Here is a 13776-nt window from a genome sequence, read left to right on the forward strand (position 1 = left end):
AAACAGGAAATGGCATTTACCCTTCGAAAGTCAATACAAAATCAATTTGAGCTGTCCGTCTTAGGTACCGGGACGATTGGGCTCCACCAGTCGCTGTGGGACTCCTCTACCACCCCCCACTGTAACATCTTGTGGGGTAGTGGCCTGATAGCATCACATACCTTCTTCCCTGGTTCAGTATCTCACATGGCTCGTCAGCGTCATCCTTCCTGGGTGATTAGTACGTGTGCAAATTCCTGTAGCAGATGTCATAGTTCTTCCTGTTGGTTGGTTGTCAATTCTTTCCTGAGTTGTGCCTCTCCTGCCTCCCCTATATCTTCACCCCATAGCCCCAGCTCTGACTCTGGGGTTGTGGGTTAATGAGCAGGGCCTCCCAGGAGTTCCACTTCTTCAGGAGATTCACGTGATAGATTTGGGTGCTTTTCTTCCTCTCTGTTAGCTGGATTTCATAATCTATCTCACCCACCCGGCACCAGATTTCAAAGGGACCTTGCCATTTGGCCAGTAACTTAGAGTCTCGCATTGGTAATAGAAGCAGCACCCGATCCCCTGGTTTGAATTCCCTTAGAATCATAGAATCATAGAATAATAGGACTGGAAGGGACCTTAAGAGGTCATCGAGTCCAGGCTCCCGCCCTCAAGGCAGAACCAAGCTCCGTCTACACCATCCCTGACAGATGTCTATCTAACCTGTTCTTAAATATCTCCAGAGAGGGAGATTCCACCACCTCCCTTGGCAATTTATTCCAATATTTGACCACCCTGACAGTTAGGAATTTTTTCCTAATGTCCGATCTAAACCTCCCCTGCTGCACTTTAAGCCCATTACTCCTTGTCCTGTCCTCAGAAACCAAGAGGAACAAATTTTCTCCTTCCTCCTTGTGACACCCTTTTAGATATTTGAAAACCGCTATCATGTCCCCCCTTAATCTTCTTTTTTCCAAACTAAACAAGCCCAGTTCATGAAGCCTGGCTTCATAGGTCATGTTCTCTAAACCTTTAATCATTCTTGTCGCTCTTCTCTGTACCCTTTCCAATTTCTCCACATCTTTCTTAGGTGGGACCCTGGGTTATATCGCCATACCTGGCAGTCTTGGGCTCCCATCAGGTTTCTTTTGGTCAATTCCCTCAAGAAGTGGAGCTTCTTCCTCAATTGCAGTATGTATGGGACCGACCCTTATGCTTGGGATCCCTGATCTTCCCAGTTCTCCTTTATTAAGTCCAGGATCCCCCTGGGCTGGCGCCCATACAATAACTCAAAAGGGGAATATCCTGAGGAGGCTTGGGGTAGTTCCCTGATGGCAAACAGTAAGACTAGGAGTAGTTTATTCCAGTCCCATGGGTCATCCTTTGTGAACCGCCATAGCATTGACTTTAATGTCCTATTAAATCGTTCTACGAGGCCGTCAGTCTGAGGGTGATACACAGCCGTTCTTGATGTCTTAATCTGTAACATTTGGCACAACTCTGCCATTTGATGGGAGGATACATTAGTTGCTTGGATGGTTAGTACCTCTGGGGCAACCCTACCCTCAAAAAAATCTTGTCCAACTCATCTGCAATCACTGGGGCAGTCGTGCTGCGAAAAGCCACAGCCTCGGGGTAACGGGTTGCATAGTCTATCACCACCAAAATGTACTGGTGGCCCCTCCCTAAGCATTCTAGTGGCCCAACTAGGTCTAGAGCGATATGTTCGAAAGGTACGCTGGCTACAGGGAGGGGTATTAATGGGGCCTTGGGCATCTTTGCTGGGGAAGTCTGCTGGCACTGGGGGCAGGAGTCACAGAAGTCCTGTATCTCCCTATAGATTCCCAGCCAGAAAAATCTCTACAATATCCTTTGTTGGATTTTTTTTCCTGCACTAAGTGCCCTGCTCACGGCTTCGCATGTGCCAGCTCCATGACCCGCCATCTATATCACATGGGTATCAATAATTGTCTGATCTCCCTTCACCTCTCCCTGCCATTTGCTACCCGGTGAAGTCTGTCATCCCGTACCTCAAACAGAGGGCTCTGGCGTGAGCTTGGGCCAGTCTTGTCCTCCTCTTTGGATCCACTGGCTTGTTCCCATGCCCTCTGAAGGGTCGGGTCTTCCCTTTGGAGCTGCATAAAGTCTCCTTCTCCAATCTCTAGTTTAAAGGGTCTCTGCTCCCCACTCTTGCCTGGGTGCTTTGGATGGTCCTGAGTCTTGTTGTTCAACAGTGAAATCGCCTTTTCCCTTTGCACCACGAGGGATACCTCCTTGTTTACGGCCAGGTCTCTGGAGTTCACTAATTGTCCTCATCGGCGTAATAGTTGGTCAAATCCCGGCCAGTCTCTTCCAAGTAAGACAGGATAGGCTAAATTCGTGGCCAATGCCACTCAGCATAAGCCCTCCCATTGTCCATCATGTATCCGGAACCAGGTCGCAGGGTTAGGGCACACATTGCCATGAATGCACTGTATCCAGACAGGTCCGCCTGTCAGTTGGCTCCCTTCCACCAGGTCTGCTCTAACCATAGTCTGCCCGCAGCCTGAGTCTATCATTGTCCCCACTGCCTTCCCGTCTACCTCTATCTTCATCACCACTTTGGTCTTCTCTGGTTCAGCTACCGGGGACGGGTGTGAACTACCTGACCAATAGTCCATCAGGAGGCATTCTCTTCAAAAATGCCCCTCCTCTCCGCATTGGTAACACACTGTTTTAGCTGTGGGTCCTCCCTTTCAATCCCCCCCCACTCCTTCTCTTCTGCCTGAGGTCCCTTTTGACTCTTCGCCTTGTCAGTCCCCGTAATACACGAGGTTCGAAGGGATGCCGGAAAGGATGAGACCACAACTGGGGGTTTCAAAAAGCACAAACTGATTTTATTTTGATGGCGCCAGACAATCATCAGAACAAAAATTAAACAGATTGCCAGACAACACAAAACAATTCCCTGAGGCTTTTCTAAATCACAATAATTTCCAATAACTGCCCAGGGGTTAGGAACAGTTGAATTAACACTGGTATTATCCATAGGGCTGACTATTTACACAACTTTATACAAGGAAACAGTAAAAAATCTAAACCACAACTATTTATAAACTAACTTAGTAACTTTTTAGCCACTGTCACTTGGCAAGCAATAAGGACAACTAAAAAATCAATTAGGATAGGGATGATGGCGGGGGGGGGGGTGTTATACCAGTTCTGGAGACAGCAGGAACACAACTACCGGTCACACGCTCATAAACTGTCTCCACTCGGGTCGACCAACTCGGAGTACGCTCAGTAAGACTCAAGAGCGGGGGGTGCAAGGCGTCTGGGTGATCAGGCCAGGCGTTCACTCAATGCGAATCCCCAGTGAGAGAGGGGCTGCCTGCCTGTTTTATTGCCTGTGAACTTATCACCCCATAGGTTGGTTTTTGCTGCAGTGGGTGGAGTAGAAGGCCTGAGCACCAGTCAGCCCACTGGCTGATCTGTTACTGCAATGGGTGGAGCGAGCAGGGGAAGATTATTAATTTACATGCCCTTATATGGAAAACACTCCACCTCACAGACAGAGCCCCCTATACCAGCCTCAGAGGTATTACAGGCTATGGCTCCCTGCGACGGGCAGCCATTTCTGATGTTCTGTCTCGGACACGCCTCAGGTATGGGCATCCGCCAAACCAGTGCCAGTTTCCTTCCCTCCGACTGCCCCGGATCCCTAGCTCGCCTGATAGAGGGGTGAGGGTTGACCTTTGGGTCTCCCGCACGTGTCTTACCCTTTTCTTCGGCTCCTTCCACGGCCACATCATCTTCCATCAAGGCCACTGTTTCATTCAGTGTGACGGGGTGGTGATGTCTGACCCATCGTTGGCCCCTGGCTAGTAAGATCTGTACAAATTGCTCTAAAATAACTGTCTCTGCTACCTGCATCCCCGTCTTGGTTTCTGGTTCCAGCTACCTCACTCCTGCCTCCCTCAATCCTTGTGCAATGGCCCAAGACCTCTCCCAATGCCCGTAGCGTTCTTGACGGAATCATTGACGGTACATCTCTGGGGTCCCCTAGCTGGTCCAAAATGGCCTCCTTGACCTTACAGTAATGCAATGCGTCCCTGGTGGACAAGCCCCTGTACGCCAGCGGGGCTTGACCAGTCAAATAGGGGGCCAACAGGGTAGCCCAGTGTTCCTCTGGCCGTTTTGCCGCTGCAGTCACCTTTTCAAATGTCACTACGAAGGCTTCGGGGTCATCTTCAGGCCCTAACTTGGCCAGCCTGATAGGCAATTGTGACCCCACAGTCAAGCCCTCCTCGCCGCTTAATGGTAGTTCCCCCCCAGCCCAGGATCTCACAGTCGCCTGCTGCTGCTCATTCAGCTCTCGGATCAACTGCCATTGCTGCTCATGGTACTGGGAGGCCAGTTGCTGTACGATCTGTCTGTTGTTGCTGCTACTGGCGCTGATTCTCCATCAGCCACTCCAGAAGCTTTGTTACTTCCATCTCTAACTGCCAGGTGCAGGCTCGTCCTTGGGCTGCTCACTGGGTCCGAGTGGCCCCACCTCCCCGCCTCCGGATGCCCGCCCCCTCTCTGGGCCTGCTGCGCTCTTTTTATGGGTCTGCCCGTCTCCCTCCATCCAATCCCTACTGTTCCCTGTCCAGTTGAGCCTCCCCGTATTTCCGGGAATGGTACCAGCGCAGCTCCCCCAGACGCGCATGCGCCAGCGTCTTCTTGGCCCGTGGATGCGCATGCACCGGCGTTCTCGTGGCTTGCGCCGGCTGCCGCTTTTCTCCCACCGTGCCGGTGAGAGTCCAGCCTTCTCCTGTGTCCACTAGTGCAGGGTTTCCTCACCCCATCACATCCCCCCATCAAAAATTACTGCCCACCCTTGATCTATATCATCTCTGACAGGTGTGTGTCTAACCTGCTCTTAAAAATCTCCAATGATGGAGATTCCACTACCTCTCCAGGCAATTTATTCCAGTGGTTAACAATTCCTGACAGGAAGTTTTTCCTAATGTCCAACCTAAACTGCCCTGGCTGCAATTTAAGCTCATTGCTTCTTGCCCTATCTTCAGATGTTGAAGAGATATCCAGAGCACTAAATGTCCCACTAATTATTATCTAGATAAAACCAGACAATTATGGTGTCAAATGAATTCACATAAAAAATAAGACAAAGACGGTATCACCATTGGGGAACATTTTTCACAAAGCCATCACTCTATATCTGACCTATAAGTTCTCATCCTCCAGGGAAACCTCTGCAACACTTTCAAAAGACAAGCGTGGAAGATTAAATTCATAACTTTGCTGTTATGAAGCACACAGGATCTTGTTCAGGAGGAAAAGGCAATACGCCACATTTATTGCAAATACAGTACAGAAATTAGCATATGCACTTATTCACATACACACTTCCACACACATGTCCTGTAGATGATCTTATAGTTACTAGTCTATTGTATCTCGAGTTAGTCTAGTGGCTGGTTAGACTGAACACGATTGAGGAGCTGGCTTCTGTCAATCATGATTTGATGCTCTGAGGTATTGCTGGACTGACCCCAAAGCTTCATGGCTACACACCCTACTTTTATAGTTTTAAGTCCCAGTTTTAGTCTACGATTATGTCTACACTGCACTCTAAACTCAAAATAAGTTACGTAATTTGCGCTACGCAAATTCCAAAGCTTATTTCGAGTTTATTTAGAAATAAAGTGCTATTTTGAGACATTCCCCTTAACCTTCGTGGAATGAGGGTTACTGGGATGCCGAAATAGCAAGCGCGTTATTTCGAAATAATGGGTGGCTTGTTAAGACGCGGGGTAGCTATTTCAGGATACCTCTGGTATCCCAAAATAACTTTGATGTGTAGATATACCCTATGGGTTTTGCAGTGTCATGCTGGAGTCATCTAATTGTTAATTGGTGTTTACCTCCAGGCTGCTTCCATTTTCATGCTCCATCAGATCTGGGAGTGACTGCATGCAGTTGGCTTATCTCGTTCACATTCTCGTTCACAGGTTTAAAAGCTTCAGAAGAGTAGCCGAGTTCGTGTGTAACTGGAAAAAACTTAAAAAACAACAAATAGTCTAGCCCTTAAAGACTAACAAAACATGTATGATTCTATGTAGATGGTATCATGAGCATTGGTGGGTACAACCCACTTCTTCAGATGACTGGAGTATTAACAGTCCAGTTCCAAAATAAATAGGGGATGTGGGGAAGGGAAAAAAACTTAGTGAATTCAGAGCTGTAGTAGGGTCATCAATTCTGCCCCTCTTTCACTATCCTGAATTTGACAGATGCCTGAGTTCACACCTCCTTGTCAACCATTCTCACCATGTGATGCATCATGCTGGCTTCTTCTGTCTCTTGTCTTCACACATTCACAGATTCCTCACTTACACAAAGGACAGTTCATTTCACATAAAGCCATTTCTCTTACAAAGGAACAGGCAGGATTTCTTACAGACTCAGGCAGGGAGATGTTTTTAGCCTCACCCCAGGTTCAGGGGGACAGGCTCCCCGCCCAGTTCCAGCTTCCAATTTAGTCAGGGGTGGAGTCTCAGGAGTGGAAGAGGGCTCAGACTCTCCCCTTCTGGTTCTGATGCCCTTGGTCAGAACTGTTCTAAGCAGACACTAAGAGGTCCCTGGGATGGGAGGAATCCCCTGGAAAGCTACAATAATAAGGAACTGCAACATCATATATAGTATGGGAGTGTTTAGGCTGTGTGAGAACATGCTGTGAAGTTTTTTTATTGATATATGTGATTGGCTTTTTAAAATCAATTAATGTTTGTACACGTGCAAGATCAAGTGCTACATGGAGCTACTATCAAGACAGTCTGAATGCCAGCAACTGTTCTAGTTAAAGTTAATTCCGTTTCCATCCTAAAGTCATGTTTTCAGTCACTGGTAATTGTCTGATATTTACATATGCCAGAATGAAGCTTTACAGGACTCTCTCTGCCTTATGGCGAATAATTTATTAAAAGGCTAACTCACTTTTGGGTGTGGCAAAAGGAAGAAGATATTTTCTGTCACCAATGGTTGGTTTTTATCATCTCCAGCATGAGGCTTGAGTGGCAGGAAAACAGCAAAGAGCTTTTCACTAATTAAAAATATTCTCTGGCTAGAAAAGGAACTTTATAAGTCAGAGCTTTGCTTCTTTTGTGGATGCCTCTTGGGATACTTGCTAGTCCGCATTTTACTCACACAATAATAATCCCAGCTGTCACCTAAGAAGGAGCCAACTGTTGCTGAGACTGAGAAAATAACTGGCTTTGGCAGCAATCACTCCAGAGTGATAAGAGGATATAAATCCACCTCACATTGCTGAGCAGGATTAGGGTCATGATGTGACACTGGTAAAGCTGTGCATTTTGGATGCAAGGGTGCTATGGACAAATCACAATTTCATCTGGAAAAGATGGAGCAGTTTAGATCAGTGTTCAAAATACCTACCCCTTTAAGGGTGACTAATCTTTTTTTCCCTCAATAACACCCCCCCGACCCTTTTTTTCTCTTTTGCACTCAATAACTCCTCCCCCCTTGTTTCCCTTGTTTGTTTTTTTTGCTCAACAAAAAAATTGCTTGGTGTTCCTCAGTCTTAAAAAGTTTAAGAAACACTGGTTCAGATGCTTTCCAGAATATTACCACCAATACTATAGAGTATGGGAGCAGGGGGAGTAGGGCAACAGACTTGCCAAGCCCCTGGACAAAGTGGGAGGACAGCTCCGGGCCCCCAGAAGGGGCAGGGCCTCAGGCAGAAGGGGCAGGGCTGAGGCAGCCAGTCCTCAGCACGGCCCAGAGTGTGCCGTGTTGGTCCTCCTGCCCCCCCAGCCAGTGCTGAGAGCTACATGGAATGTGCCCTGTGGCACTCTGGCGGCAATTTAAAGGGCCCAGGTATCTGACCACCACCGCTCCTGCAGCAGTGGTGATGACAGCCAGGACCCCTGGGCCCCCTTGAATCACTAGGTCCCAAGGCAACTGCCCCTTTTAGTCCCCTCTCCTGCACCAATAGCCACAGCACTCTGGCTGCCTAGGCACTGCAGATGTAAGAGTGGCAATATTGTAATCCTCCTAAAATAACTTTGCACATGCATGCATGCACACACACAAACACACACACACTCACTTTTGGGACAGAACCGCCAACTTGAGAAAAGCTGGTCTCCCCATGAAATTCGTATCACATAGGATAAAAGTATACAAAGGACCAGATTTCATGGTTTATGATGTGTTCTTTAGGACCGTGAATGTGGTTGGAGCCTTCATATGAATAATGCTCTAAACAGTTTATAATCTAACAATTTCGTCTGCAGAAATGTTCAGCCAGGCAACAGACTTTGTGTTAACCATAGGTGCAACTAGAAGAGCACTGTTGTGAGGGAATGCTACACAAAAATTAACCCACAGCTGGCATTGTCTATACCCTCTTAAAAGAAAATAATTTACAATGTATTTTGCAACTTGTAAAAACTGGGTAAACGGATCATGGGCAGTGAAGAGCAGACTGAAGAAAAATTCAACAGGGACTGGAAGCTGCTCGGGCACCAGAGAATGATAAGAAAATACTTTGTTGTAACTAATCTAATCACCAAAAGATGTTTAGAACAGCTTGAAAATTAGGTAAGGTCAAGGAACTTTAAAACTGTGCAAATGGCAGGATTCTACCAAATTGGAGTGCACTGTTCAAATTACAAAACAAAAATTAATTGTTATGCTGGGCAAGGCTACAAAGTCCTGTCGCGCAGTCTAACAGAGAGAACATGATTCTGGTGCACTAATGTCTTCAACTGTCCTTCAAGATAAGAAAAGAATCTGAAAGGAAACTAGCAACAACAGAGAACAGTTTCTTGAAGTTGGGAAAATTTTAATGCATCCTGAACTGAGCCTTCACAATCAGGTCAAGAGACATGAGATAAATGTTAAAATAATTCGAAGAAGAGGGCATCAAAGCTTTTTTTTTTTTTGTATTCCGAGTATATATGCAAGTGCATCACACAAAGAAACCTTCCCTAACTTTTGAACTTCCTCTTTTTATTTTTATTTTTATTTTTTAAACTCAACCAGGCGGAGTGTACTACAGGCAGTCCCCAGGTTACATGGATCCGGCTTTCATCGGATCCCTACTTACAAACGGGGAGAGGCAACCCCGCACTAGCTGCTTCCCCCCAGCAGACCAGGGAGACGCGGAGCGGCTTTTCTCAGCAGACACCTCAGCTTGAGAATAAAGGACTGAGGGAAGTGAGGTGTGGGAGAATAAAACTGAGCTCTGGAGAAATGTTTGGCTAGAGTTTCCCCTACAATTCAACTTAAGAACAAACCTACAGTCCCTATCTTGTACGTAACCCGGGGACTGCCTGTACATTAAAAAAGAAACTGAATAAAACTCTGTTAAGTGAACCAGGTCTGAGAAAGTGAACCACAGGCTTTTTATCTTGTGTAAGTGTGTCTGGCAATTATTCAGAAAGTAACACATGAGACAGGAGGAAATTTAATTAAGCAAAAATTCCAGTGGATTCTTGGACTTTATTTTTGTATTTTTGAAATTTGTTTAAATGCACTAAGTGTAAAATGACCATTGGGAGCAAAATTATAGAAGGACTATTTCCGATTAGAAGAGTTACAAATATGTATTCTCTGACTTTAGCGCTATGGATGGAGAAAGGAAGGTAACATATCCCAGTTTAATGATTTTAAAAAGTTATAAAATTGTTTAAGACCTCAATCCTGCAATTGGGACGGTTCACATGCTTTAAGTTAAGTGTTTGCAGACTTGGAGCCTGACACTTTAAAATGTTTCCCAGTTGACATAATTAATTATGAGAAAATATAGGAGAGTTCCTTGGAAATTACTTTTTAACCCTATACATGAATGCAATTATCCCATATATGAATTCATATAAAATTCTATATCAAGGATTCTCTTCTTTATTGAGTTTATAAAATGCATACAAGGTTACCATTTACAATTAGGTTCTATAGGGCTTTTTCATATGGAATAATGGATTAATTTTATAATAAGGTAATTTTGCAATTTTATCTCTTCCTTAACAGAAGTCAGATAACATTTATAATGTTGAAAAACAAGTATTTCTTTATTTTAAGTACATGAAACAAAGATCTTGAACTGCTCTTTATTAAAACTCTGAAAATACTGAATATTTAGCACTGGTTAGACACTTAATTCTGATTGTCATTTTGGGTGTAAATCAAAGCTGATAAAGAATTTTGAAATGTGATATGTGGCTGCATTTATCCACAGAAGTTTAATATACCTGCAATAGTATTTGCAATAGTAATGGTTTATGGTATATAGGTAGCAATTTTGTGTTCTTGTTTCTCGCTGTCTTTTCCTCAGCAGGTGCTTAATAGTGTGGATTGTCTCACTGATATCAATAGAACAGCTTGTGATAGCAAAGTTAAGCATATATATAAGGCTGTGTCTACACTACAAGGTTTTTATGCAAAAAAGACCGTTTTGGCGCAAAAACCGGCAGAGTGTCCACACCTCAAGCACGTTTTTGCACAAGAAAATTGACAGAACAGAGGGCTTTTGCTGGTAGAGTAATTCCTTTCCCCACGAGAGAGAGGAATTTTTGCACTACAGCTCTTGCGCAAAAAGGCAGGTGTGGACGCTCTGGAGGGGTTTTTGCACAAGAAACCTCTATCGGAACAAGCGCAGGTGCTCTGATGGCCATTCACAGAATGACCATCAGAGCTTTCTTGTGCAAGAGTGTCCATGCAGTGTGGATGCTCTCTTGCGCAAAAGCACATTGCTTTTGTGATGTGCTCTGAGGTGTGGATGCGTTTTTGCACAAGAAGTTTTTGCACAAAAACTCTTGCACAAAAATCCTGCAGAGTAGACTAAGCTTGTGTGTCATAGGGGTAGCTGTGTTAGTGTGTAACTTAAAAAAACCAAACAAGTAGTTCTGTAGCATCTAGAGTTGCCAGGTGTCCAGTTTTCTACCGGACAGTCTGGTTTTTGGGCCCTCTGATAAAAAAATCCAGAAAATACCAGACATGTGCAATGTCTAGTATTTCCTGGATCTCTGGCTGGGCGCCGGACAGAAGCCTGGCAGGGGATGGGGGAGTGGCTGGGAGGCAGGGCGCGATCAGCGCTGGGAGCCCTGGCTGCATTTGACATCTTGGGGAGGAGGAGAAGCCCTGTACCTGCTCCTGAGAGCATGGTGGAGCCGCAGCCGGATTCACTTGCGCTTCTCCAGACTGTGCGCGGGACTGACAGCACCTCGGGATCTGCACATGCCCGGGTCAGTCCCGCTTCCCCCGACCCTTCCTGACCAGCTCTGCTGCCCTCGACCCTCTCCCGGATCACCCATGCTTCCTGCCAGCTGGTTCTTCTCCTCCCGATCTCCCCTGGCCAGTCCCATCTTCCCTGGCCAACAGCACTGCCTCCGACCCCCCGCCCACCAGCCCCACCCCCATCTCCCGTGGCCAGCCGTGCTGCCCCCACCCTCCTCCTGGCTGGTGTCCCCCCCCATCAAATGTGTCCCGTATTTTTTCTAAACCTATCTGGTAATCCTAGTAGCATCTTAGAGACTAGCAAATATATAGCATCATGAGCTTTCATGGACACAACCCACTTCCTCAGATAAGCAGAATGGAGGAAAAAAAGGGGAACTTTACAATTTATAACAGAAAAAGAAGTGAGAGGGAGTACCTACCATACATGAGTTATATCCTTCAGCAAGCAAAATAACAATGAAGACGAGGCACTTTAGTTTTACTGTTAACTAGCCAAGGTCAGTCCCAGGAGGGGATGCAGAGATGACCTCAGCAAATTTATCTTCTGATAACCCTGAAGTGCCTTGTGCTCACTGTGTATTTACCTTAGGCTAGCTCAAGCTGTAATGACCCAGGTGAAAAATGTACCTGTTTGTTGCATGAAAGACAAGACCCTTGACTGGGAACAAAGTTCCAAACTGAGGGAATGTGAGAGACTCCAAGTGAGTGATGAAGACTTAGCTCTTTGCAGATATAAAATGCTGCCTTTGTTAAGCACATTAAAATGAAGAATCTTTTAACATCCTCCCCCCAAACTTGAACTTTCTGGATGGATAATCTTGCTATTAACTTGTGATGTAGAAGAGCCAGGTGTGGTGTATCACAGCCAGGATGGTTCTGTCTCTGGTCCTTGTTCAGGCTGGCAGGGAAGAGGACAGAAAGGGCACATCCACACTAGGAAATTATTCTGAAATAACTAAATTTGAAATAACTCCTGAAATAACTATTTTGAAATAAGTTTATTCCCCAAGGAAAGTGGGAGTACAGATTTCAAAATAACCAGCCCACTATTTTGAAATAACAGGCCTGGTGGTGTGGGCGCACTGCTTAATATTTCAAAATAAGGGGGGTTATTTCGAAATAACTCCCTAGTGTAGACTAGATCGAAGGGCCTTCCCCCTCTTCCCCCACCTTCCAGTCCACACAAGAGTTAGAGACAGCCCTGTGCTTGGGAGAGGAATCAGAGGAACGGTCTCTCTTAAAATGTGTTATATATGATGTCCTTTCAATGCAGATCCTAATTACCAATTTCAAATAAGTATTTAACTGACAATAGTTGAGCATAACATTTAGAAAGATGAAAGAAAAGTTTAGATGCTATATTAGTAACCATTGAGGTCAAAACATTTATAAGAGCTGAGGCAAAATTATGTTTCACCATTAGAAAAAGTAAATATTTTCAATATGAGCAGATTGTAAACCAGTCATCTAGAAAAACAAGAGTAAGAGAATCTTAAAACACTATGGAAAACTCTATTCATGGCAGGATATAAGAAGTAAATGTAATATTGTATCCACCAGTCCACAGGTAGCAAACTATATTTGTGAGTGGTATCAAGGAGATAAGTTATCAGCTGTTAGTTATTGATGTTGAAGAGGAATCCAGTCAACGGTATGTTTCCAGTGACAAAAACCAGATAAAACAAATTGTTACCCTCAAGCCTTATTCACCAAACTTTAAAATTGCTTTGGATTATGGCCAGAGCTGGAGGGTTAGTGCCTAAAGCCCTATGGCTATGAAGGAAACATGAAGCAAATGAACTCACCGGAATATGAGTCAAGAAAGGAACATGGCGGAGATTGTAGTGTTTTCATGGAAGCAATTGGTACGGACAAATTGAAGAGGATAAAATCGTCCGCTCTGTGACAATGAATGTTATGTAACAAACTTACATTGCTAAGTCAATGAAAACTGAATAGCTAACCACTATTTGTAATATAATACAGGTCAACTCAAGATTGTGAGAAAAACGACTTACCATTGAAATAGTGGGTATTTTACCAGGCTATTAAAAATTGTCCTTCACATATAAAAATCTAAGCAAAGCAGTAAAAGAACTGAAGTGCTCTAACCAGAAATTCAGAAAAACATAAGACAAGGGAAAATAAGTGACAGAGATCAAATTTGTTTGCAATAAAGGTACAGGCAATCATAAAACAATGAAAGGCTATTCAATAAAATAGGGCCCGGATCACCCATGCAACAAAAGCAATTATTATGCAAAAGTATATTGTGCTCAAGCAAAACCTTCAAAGAAATGATGCAAAGTGTATCATGAACATCCAGCTAGATAACAAAGCTCTGATAATACAGAACCAGTTGTTTGTGTCAATCAGTACATTTTACAAATAAAGGTTTTCTTTGCTTTGTGCAACATTGGAAACAAGTGAATTTCAAAAAAGACATTGGTGTGGAATGTGGAACATTTAGCAGGGTAAATCACTCTGATTTTGGAACCCAAGCCAGACATTTGCTTGTACTGTTTTGAAAAGCAGTATGCAAACATAGATGATGAAATAAGT

Source organism: Pelodiscus sinensis, chromosome 6 (genome assembly GCF_052426305.1).
Source record: "Pelodiscus sinensis isolate ZL-2025 chromosome 6, ASM5242630v1, whole genome shotgun sequence".
Taxonomy (NCBI): domain Eukaryota; kingdom Metazoa; phylum Chordata; order Testudines; family Trionychidae; genus Pelodiscus; species Pelodiscus sinensis.